A 10,029-nucleotide genomic window follows, 5' to 3' on the forward strand; every position below is an offset into this window, starting at 1 on the left:
GCATAGTACTCCATTGTGTGTATGTACCATAGTTTGTTTATCCATTCATCTGTTGATGGGCATCTAGGTTGTTTCCATCGTTTTGCTATTGTAAACAATGCTGCCATGAACATAGGTGTGCATATGTCTATTCGAGTGACGACTCTTATTTCTCTAGGATATATTCCTAGGAGTGGGATTAAACATCTTTTTTAAATGTATGGCAGAACTAGCAGTAAAGAGAAATCCTCTAAGAGCAGAAATGGTAAGAAAGCACAAATCCAGAGAGGTGAGCCAGTTCTGAAACCAGTATGCCCTAGGAGCACTGCATAGTCCGGAAGGCATGAACTTGGTGGGTGAGGGGACAGCTGCAGGAGGCAAAACTTGAGGGCCCAAGCAAGGTGACGAGCCAGAGCAAAGACTCTCTCACATAAAACTCCTCAATGGGGTACATTAAAAAACAATTCACCTCATAGCTGATATGCAAGAAGAAACAATCAGCAAAAAGAAAAAAAAAGGATGAATATATATGGGTAAATCTATACACTGTTATTTCTGGGATTAAAAAATTAAGATGCATAAAAACTCATGAGTGACCATCTAAGATACGTCTACTGGTTCCATCCCAGCTGCAGCAAGGGAGAATGAAGAAAACCAAAGACAAAAAGGGAAAGATTAGTCCAAAGGACTAATGGACCACAACTACCACAGCCTCCAATAGACTGAGTCCAGAACAACTAGATGGTGGCCTGCTACCACCACTGACTGCACCGACAAGGATCACAATAGAGGGTCCCGGACAGGGCTGGAGAAAAATGTAGAACAAAATTCAAACTAATAAAAAAAAGACCAGGCTTGGTCTGACAAAGCCTGGAAAAACCCCAAGAGTATAGCCTCTGGACACCCTTTTAACTCAGTACTGAAGTCACACCTGAAGTTCAACCTTCAGGCAAAGATTAAATAGGCCTATAAAACAAACAATAACACACACAGTTCAACCATATATACAAGACTAAATGGGCCCACCAGCCCAAAAGCAAAGACAAAAGGAAGGAAGGGACAGCAAAACTGGATGAACGGAAATGGGTAACCCGAGATCAAGAAGCGGGGGTGGGGGGGAGTATTGACATATCGCGGTTTGGCAACCAATGTCACAAAACAGTATGTGTATTAATTGTTAAATGAGAAACTAATTTGCTCTGTAAACTTTCACCTAAAGCACAGTAAAAAAACAAAAAACAAAAAATTAAGACCCAGAACGACAACATTCCATAAAAATAGTTCATGTCAGAAGGAGGTTGATCTTATTGCTCAAGAGGATAAAAATGCTATTTATATTTGTTGTTAGTTGCCACTCCAACTCAGGGCAACCTTATCTATAACAAAACAAAACGTTACCCAGTCCTGTGCCATTTTCATAATCTTTGGTATGTCTGAGTCCATTATTTTGGTTATTGTGTCAATCCATCTCATTGTAGGTTTCTATAGATTTTGCTGACCCTCTACTTCCCCAACCAGGATGTCCTTTTCTAGTTACTGGTCTTCCCTAATCAAGTGTCCAAAGTAAACGAGCTGAAGTCTTGCCATTTAGACTTTGTTAAACATATATATCATCATTCTAAGGTAACTACTAAAAGACAAGAAATAGAATGGGTACCTTCCAACCTAGTTGAAGAGAAAAACAGAATGAAAGGGAAAAAAATCCAAAAGAAGACAAGAAAGCATATGACATGGTAGAAAGAATTCAGGCTTTGGAGTCAGGTACTCCTGAGTTCAAATTCCAGCTTTGCATTTATTAGTTCTAACCACAGGCAAATCACCTACTTTTTAAATTTCAGTTTCCTCATCTTTAAAAAAAGAGATAATAATACAAAGTTTTTACCTTAGGATCTGAGCTAACATGCAAGTGTACTATACCTAGTACAGTGCCTGGCACAAAGTCACACAAATACCTTTTTCCCTTTGCCTTCATTTCACGGCACTGAAGTTATGTTCACTAACAAATCAGGTCATTATTTTAAGTCGGTGAATCAGTCTACTTTAATCATAAATATCACAACTATTACACAGAATTCAGTCACACTTGGTTCCTTGACTTTCTACATATTCCTTCCTTATTCAGGACTAACAGGCTTCTAAATAAAACTATATTATGTGTAGTATCCCAAGCTTATTACATGTTCCTAAAACTATGCTTAAATGTGTCTAGGTTTTCAGAAGAAAGACTAAGTTCAATCTGAAGCAAACACCCTTTTCATAGCAGAATGCAAAGATTAAATATTGCATATAAAACAAAGAAAACACAGTTGCTGCTTTATTAGATAGCTACACCTCTCCCTTTCTACAAGAAAAAAGAATGATTATTATGCCACCTCAAATAAGCATAACTCACCTCAGTTAAGATTTGTTAAAATTCCGAATGCACAAGTAATCCAAAAATACAATAACATCCTATTGTATCAAGATTACTTCATGGATTTAGAAACTGTGCTCCAAAATTTAAAGTGTTCAGAAAAAGCCTGGTAAGTCAAGTATCTCACAGTAACGGCATAACAAAGGTTGACTGTAAGGACAAAAAAATGTGAAAGACTCTCTAAGTCAACAACCCAATAAAGCCCACTCCCCCTTTTTTATTCCTCACAGCCAATTTTAGATTCTGAGAGGATTTCTTTCTCTTCTACACAGGATGCTTCCAGAATTTCCCCATCTGTACATCTAGAGATTAAAAATTAATTTCCATATGTATCTAAGACACACTTAGAAAGGCAAATCTGCCCCCCAAAAGTATAATATAATCCCCCAAAAAGTGTAAGTGCTTTAACTTTCAGCTCCACCAGCACAGAGGATTGATCACCCACAACTTTAAAACACAAATGTTGTCAACGAGGCAACATAATCACCTTACCTGAAATAAAAATGCTAAACGCTGAAAATACTTTGCAAGAAACCAACCAGCAACCACGGAAACTAAAGATGGAAGTTTTATTAGAATTGAAATGGAAAATCCGCATGTATACACAGACTCTAAAAGAAAACGACAGAAGGGATTTTATGAGTGGAAATCTTAAATAGAGCTCTATTACGTATAAAACAGAAGGCCATCAGTTTGATCTATATAGCAGAGTAGTAAGCGCCAAGACTCTGAGGTCAGGTTGCCACATTCAAATCCTATTTCTAATACTTACAGCGTAATTTAGACAAGCTATTTAGCCCCCATATACCTCATTTTCTGTATCTGTAAAATTGGTATAATAATACCCCTTAACAGGATTGCAGTGAAGATTAAATTGGATATAACAGATACAAAGCACTTAGCACATCGATTAGCAAATAGTAAATATTTAATAATTGTTAGCTAATCTTATAATTATTATTCTCTTTGTAAACTTTTTTATAACACCACACTAGCAGAAGGATAAGCCACAGGTCAAAATCACCTTAAACAATGGTTAAATAAAGAACTCATAATTTATGTACTCACTCCCTGCTAAAAGTAGATAATCCTAATGGCCATCATACAGGATTCAGCAAATACAATGACCTGGAAGTCAATATCAAAGAACCACAATAAAAACTAGATAGTAGACGCGTTAACTTTGGTGAAGGGAAAGACAACACACATTATAGGGGAAGTCAGCACAACTTGACCAAGGCAAAGTCACAGAAGCTTCCTAGACACCTCCAAACACCTTGAGGGACCAAGTTGCTGGGGCTGAAGGCTAGAGATCATGGTCTCAGGGGGTATCTAGGTCAACTGGCATAACAGTTCATAAAGAAAATGTTCTACTTCCTACTTTTTTGAGTAGCATCTGGGGTCTTAAAAGCTTGTGAGTGGCCACCTAAGATACATCTATTTATCCCATCCTGCCTGGAGCAAAGGAGAATGAAGAAAACCAAATACACAAGGAAAATATTACTCCAAAGGATGAATGGACCACATGAACCACAGCCTCCACCAGCCTGAGCCCAGAAGAACTAGATGGTGCCTGGCTACCACCACCGACTGCTCTGACAGGGATCACAGTAGACGGTCCTGGAAAGATCAGGAGAAAAATGTAGAACAAAATTCAAATTTGCAAAAAAGACCAGACTTACTGGTCTGACACAGACTGGAGGAACTCCAGAGACTATGGGCCCCGGACACCTTGCTAACTCAGAACTGAAGTCACTTCCGAAGTCCACCTTTCAGTCAAAGATTAGACAAACCTATAAAACAAACAGTAACATATGTGAGGAACGTGCTCCTTAGTTCAATCAAGTATAGAAGACCAAATGGCAACACCTGCCCAAAAGCAAAGACGAGAAGGTAGGAAGGGACGGGAAAACTGGACAAATGGCCAGGGTGAAAAGCGAAAGGGGGAGGGTGCTGACACACTGCAGGGATTGCAACCAATGTCACAAAACAATCTGTGTATAAATTTTTGAATGAGAAACTAATTTGCACTGTAAACTTTCACCTAAGGCACAATAAAAATTTAAAAAAGAAAAATTAAAGCAGAAAGGTCACTACTAATATGCTCTTTCTAGCCCAGGGCTCTAATGACTAGTAATTAGATTACAGTATTAAGAGACTCATGAAATTTTTCTATGTTTCTGCTGAAGTGATCCTGAGGGCCAACCATAAGGGTCAATCAAGCATAGTAAAAGTCAAAAAGAATCAAGAACCATCAACTATTCTGTAACCACAGCAATTCAATATGCCCTGCTCACAGTGTAACTGCTATGGGGAGGGGTGAGGGCTAATATATTACAGATACACGCTATTCAAATGGCTTGTTTTTCTCAGGTTCCAATGAGTAAAAGGATCTACTGGAGATAATTCTAATCGCTCTGTTTGCATCTGACCTTGAGAGCCTAAGAAAACCTAAGCAGTCTCCGGGAAAGTAACACCTCAATCTAAAATCTGCAAGTGGAGGGTGAAAAGCAAAGCCGCTAAAGAATGCGTGAATTCTTACACACACCCCCGGGGAGGAAATATTTGAGAGTGAACTGTTAACCAGCAGAAAACTCCATCAGCATCACCTGGACGGGCTTCTCGGGCAGGGATCTAATAACTACTTATTTGATAGCTACTAATTTACTCTTCATTTTCAAAGCAGCCTTTTCATCTAGGTTTGAAAAGAATAAAACTGTCTAAAAAAAAATTTTTTTTTTTTTTTTGGCAGCAGATGGAAATGCATTCATCACTACCTCCATTATCCTTTTCAGCTGGCAAAAACTCATGGTTGTAAAGCAAAGTAAAAAGGGTTTGGGTGATTTTAATCAAAGCTTGGATTCTAGCCCTGCCCTGCGGCAGGCTGAAATATGAGAAACCTTCCCGCCTCACATTCCAAGAGAAATGAATTTTATATGAACAGCCACCCCTACATTAACTGCCACCTCTCTTTGTTATTTTTCTTCATGCAGTAAATATTTCTTAAGCATCTATTACTTTCTACTATGCTAGACACTACATTAATTATGGTACCATCCTTGAAAAATATTAATAATAAAGTGACTGCACCTAACAGAAGTTTAAAGCAGAACAAATAGATTACAAAATACTTCTAGGAGTGCACTGATAAACTTTAGAAATTGCTAGAATCAACACGCTGCTAACACACTCTAAAAAGTACTTTAAGTATGGGCACCAAAACACTTAAGGTACTTTTGAAATGTTGAGGAAAAGTGTATAATCAAAGGCAGACAGGCTTAGAATCAGCTCTATTATTTACACGTGGTGCAAACCTGGACAGATTACTTATTCCCTCTGAACTTCAGTTTCCTCAACTATAAGAGGGAGATATGAACTTCTTTCTTATGTAAGGGTTGCTGTGAAAATTGGATATAATGTACATAAAAAGCCCAGTGCAGTGCCCGGCATTTGATCAACAGGGGTCGGAATTATTATTTTAACAAGAGGGACACATTTAGCAGTGACTTTTACTCCTTGGTGGAAAAAATTCATCACGCAAACAGAACTTATTTCCGTTAGAAAAAAACAGTAAAATCACAAGTTTCGTGGAATAAGAGCACATAACATGTAATTTAGGAGTATTTATCTTATGGCAAACGGGGAGATAGGAACCTGCAACTAAGTGGTAACGTTTCATAAAAAGAGTATTTAAACAACAACAAAAATGTAATTGAGATTACAAAGAAAGGACCTGAGAGGGAAAAAAGTCCAAGTTGCTATACCTACTTGTCAAGTAGAAAAAGATTCTGTTCCCTCTCATTATTCTTTCTCCTCTTCTTAACTCATTTAGGGAACAACGTTCTCTTAGAAACTGGGAGTTCAGAAAGAAGGAAGTCTGAAGTATGAAGGTAAACAAGCGATCTATATATTAAAGCACTTGGGTTAACAAGTTTTCTGCTTAGCTTTACAAGTTTCATTTTAATCCATATAATTTATATACCATGCTCTAGGGGGAAGGCCTATCAGTCATTTCACACCTTAAACTGAATTAACTTAAATAATTCAGATTAGCTAACAGTTATGATGAGGGAGGAGTCCTGGCGGCGCAGCGGTTAAGAGCTCGCCTGCTAACCAAAAGGTCGGCAGTTCGAACCTACCAGCTGTTCCTTGGAAACCCTATGGAGCAGATCTACTCTGTTCTATACGGTCACTATGAGTCAGAATCAACTCAACAGCAACGGGTTTGGGGTTTTTTGTTTTTGGTATGATGAGGGAAATGAAGATTTCATTTGGGAGAGAGTTTGAAGGACACAAGAAAGAAATGGACGGTTTTAAGGAATGGGGCACTGGTGAGATAAGAAAGCCTCATTATCCAATGGAGGAATATGGAGAAAGTTCTAATGATCAACCCTGCTCACTCTGGTTTTTTGGAGGCAAAATGCCAGCGCGTCTCACTGAAAATCAAATGCTGCTATAGATTATCAATACTTATCTACTCTAGGATTGTGAAGCAGGACCACTTTTAATTCTAAACACTAGTGTCTGTACACACAAAGTCGTTCTACCTTATTATTAAACTGTATTAAATCATTTAGAAAAAATCATTATCACTTAAAATCAACGTTCATTTAATTGCAACTTAAAAAAAAAAAGCAGTTAAGGATTACTAAAAAGAGGTGCCTACTCAAATTCACTTCTTCCCTCAAAGGCCCCCTTTCAAGTTTTTTGGAACTCCTTTCATTTGTAAATGCAGAAATGCTCAAATCTTTCCTCAACTTAAATTTAAAACCCAGCATGCAAAATTGTGCAGAGGCCCCCTCCCGTTGGTCTAAAGAGCTCTTCTTGAAAACATCTGCAAGCGTCACAAAGGCTCTTTAGAGTGATAACTAAACACACCAAGTCACTCTGAGTTAAAAGCAAACCCTACCAACCCCTGAACACCAGAGAAATGGTTTCCAGGTCTGATTCAGAAATAATTACACTACAAATCTGAAGCAGACACTCTATGCCTTGTATCTGACAATCTCACCCTTGCATCTTGTAAAATGCAGCGGAAAAATCTGTTATCTGATTACCATTGAGTCTATATCCTTAAGTGCTTTCATATCTTTTTTTTTTATTGTACTTCAGGTGAAGGCTTACAGAATAGTTTCTCATGAAACAGTAGTACACATATTGTTTTATGACACTGGTTAACAACCCCACAACATGTCAACCCTCTAACTTCTCAACCTTTTTTTTTTTTTTGGTGAGCTTTCGTATCTTAAGATGCGATTGTCACAGAAAATGTTTTGTTTAACCAGTTATCTTTGGAGTTGGCATCCACTGAAATATTTTATTTATTTATTTATTTTACTCAAAACCTGAAGGGATGAACCCTCTGAAAAGAAGAAGTTGCTTCAAATTCTTGTACTTTCCATTCCCCTTTCCAACAACATCTATGTCTTGGTAGTTATAGTCAAAAGCAAAAAAAAAAAGGGTAATAAAATTGATATAACACTGTAATAAGTACATCTTTTCAATTTAATGAGATGAAATTTACAACTGAAATATGCCCCATCTCCATGCCCCGCCAAAACAAAAAAAAGAAAAGAACAGGCTTGTTGATCGCAGAAGTAGAGAAGTACTATACGTCAAAGATACACACCTGCCTAGAAATAATAAACCTGAAAGCAAAAGCATGCTAAAGAGCTTTGGGGGTTGACATAAAGGGGCTAGAATAAGGAGAAAGGACAAAAGTAACAGGATCTCACTCTAGTGATACCTTCAGCCAGTTGCCATGGTGTGGTATAATAAATAATATTTACTGGGTGCCACGTGCCACGCATTGTGCTAAGCACATTATACACATTATCTTGTTCACTCCCCATAAGGACTCTGTGCAGTGGGTATGATTCTGCAAGTAAGAAAGTAATCTCTGAAAGTTCAGTAATTTGCCAAAGGTCTCATGACTAGCAAACAGTAAAGCCTATGCTCTTAACTATGCTGAGATGATTGCAAGTGATCTGACAGTGGTTATTATCAGAATTCAGCTCAGATTATACCTGAAACCTGGCAACCTTCTAAAGCACCCACTTGCAACCTATAATGTTCCCTCTGTCCCCTCCAGAGTCCTCAAAATTCGCCCTGGAGGGTTTCTGAAGTCCTGCATTACGGCGCTTCCACAAGATCTTTGGTTCCAATAGCACCATGTTTCCCCATCCTTAACCTCTTCCAGAAAGAAAGCCTTCTCAGTAACTTCTCTAGGTCTACGCATTTCCTACACTTAACAGTTGTTTGGAATATCCCCTCTGAATCAATGGCTAACTCGTACTTACCTGCAAATATCGCTTCAAACCTCATGGGTATCACATGTCACTATGGGCCCCACGTAGATATGTCAGCTACCCAATAGGTCCAGTATACTTTATGACATACTGTTACGGATGGAATTGTGTCCCCAAAAAAGTTATGTTGAAGTCCTAAACTCTGTACCTGTAAATAAGATCCTGTTTGGAAATAGGGGATTTCTTTTTTTTTGTTGTTGTTAATGTAGTCATATTGAGTAGGGTGGGCCCTAAACTTAATCCCTTCTGAGTAGTGTCTTACAAAAAGAGCACAGCAGAGACAGACGCACAGAGGAGGAAGAGATCAGATGAGGAACTGTCTACAAGCCAAGGAATGCCAACAAAACCCCAGGGCTACCAATAAAGAAGGGCCCTCCCAAGAGCAAATGTCCTGGTTTGGATTTCTAGCCTCCAAAACTGAGACAGTAAATTTGTCTTTAAAGCCACCCACTTGTATTTTTTGTTACAGCAGCACTAGAAAACTAAGATACCCACCTCTCTCTACCTATCCTCCCCCAATGCCACAGAACAGCCTAAATATCATCTCTATTCTCTTAACTGTCAATTCACACTCACTCCCTTTTAATGGGGTCCTGGTGGCACAGTGGTTAAACATTTGGCTGCTAACCAAACGGTCAGCAATTCGAATCTACCAGCTACTCTTCGGAAACCAGTGAGGCAAATGTAGTCTGTCCTATAGGGTCACTATGAGTCAGAATTGAAAACAGACAACTGCAAATCACTCTGTCTTCAGAAAATCTGCCCTGATTAGCCCACTTAACTTTAATTGCTCTTGTAGCAGAAAGGGCACTGGATTGGAAACCAGAACCAGCCTCTAATCTTGATTCTTCTACTCGCTATGTTACCTTGGGCAAATCAATCCACCTTTCTAAACCCAGTTTCTCAACCACAAATGAGAAAAATTGGACTAAATAAGCTCAAAACTAGCTCCCAGCTTTAAGTATTTTTTGTGCAAAAAGATTAGCAAGAACACTAACTTACAATAAAAGAATAAGTGTTCGAAATAAAAATTATAAATTATCTAAGGTACCTTAAATTTTAAAAAATGAATATTAAACGTATTAAAATAATAGAAAGATTAATTTTTAAATTTCAAAGGGTGACAAGGGCCATTAAATTGTCTATTTTCCATTTTTTATTTGGCACATGAAAGAAAACCCAGGTAATTCCTTAAAGACCACTATGAATATAGATACTCTCCTAGTTGCTAATCATGATGCAATATTTTATATGTTGTTGTCAGGTGCCATCAAGTCAGTTTCAACTCAGAGCAACCCTAAGTACAACAGAATGAAACACTGTCCAGGC

At 38.2% G+C, this 10,029-nt stretch overlaps 1 long non-coding RNA gene across 1 annotated transcript in view; it reads right to left on the reverse strand.

The window, feature by feature from the left end:
• The window catches only part of LOC111820478 (uncharacterized), a 14,942-nt gene extending 11,338 nt beyond the window's left edge, over positions 1-3,604 (reverse strand). The window contains exons 1-2 of the long non-coding RNA XR_002824034.1: positions 2,885-3,604; positions 2,372-2,542 (exon numbers count right to left, since the gene is read on the reverse strand). This is a non-coding gene — a long non-coding RNA (uncharacterized LOC111820478). The remainder of the gene's footprint in view (positions 1-2,371; positions 2,543-2,884) is intronic.
• Positions 3,605-10,029: the final 6,425 nt, after the last annotated feature.

The sequence above is a fragment of the Trichechus manatus genome, unplaced genomic scaffold (assembly GCF_000243295.1).
Source record: "Trichechus manatus latirostris isolate Lorelei unplaced genomic scaffold, TriManLat1.0 scaffold00039, whole genome shotgun sequence".
Classification (NCBI taxonomy): Eukaryota; Metazoa; Chordata; class Mammalia; order Sirenia; family Trichechidae; genus Trichechus; species Trichechus manatus.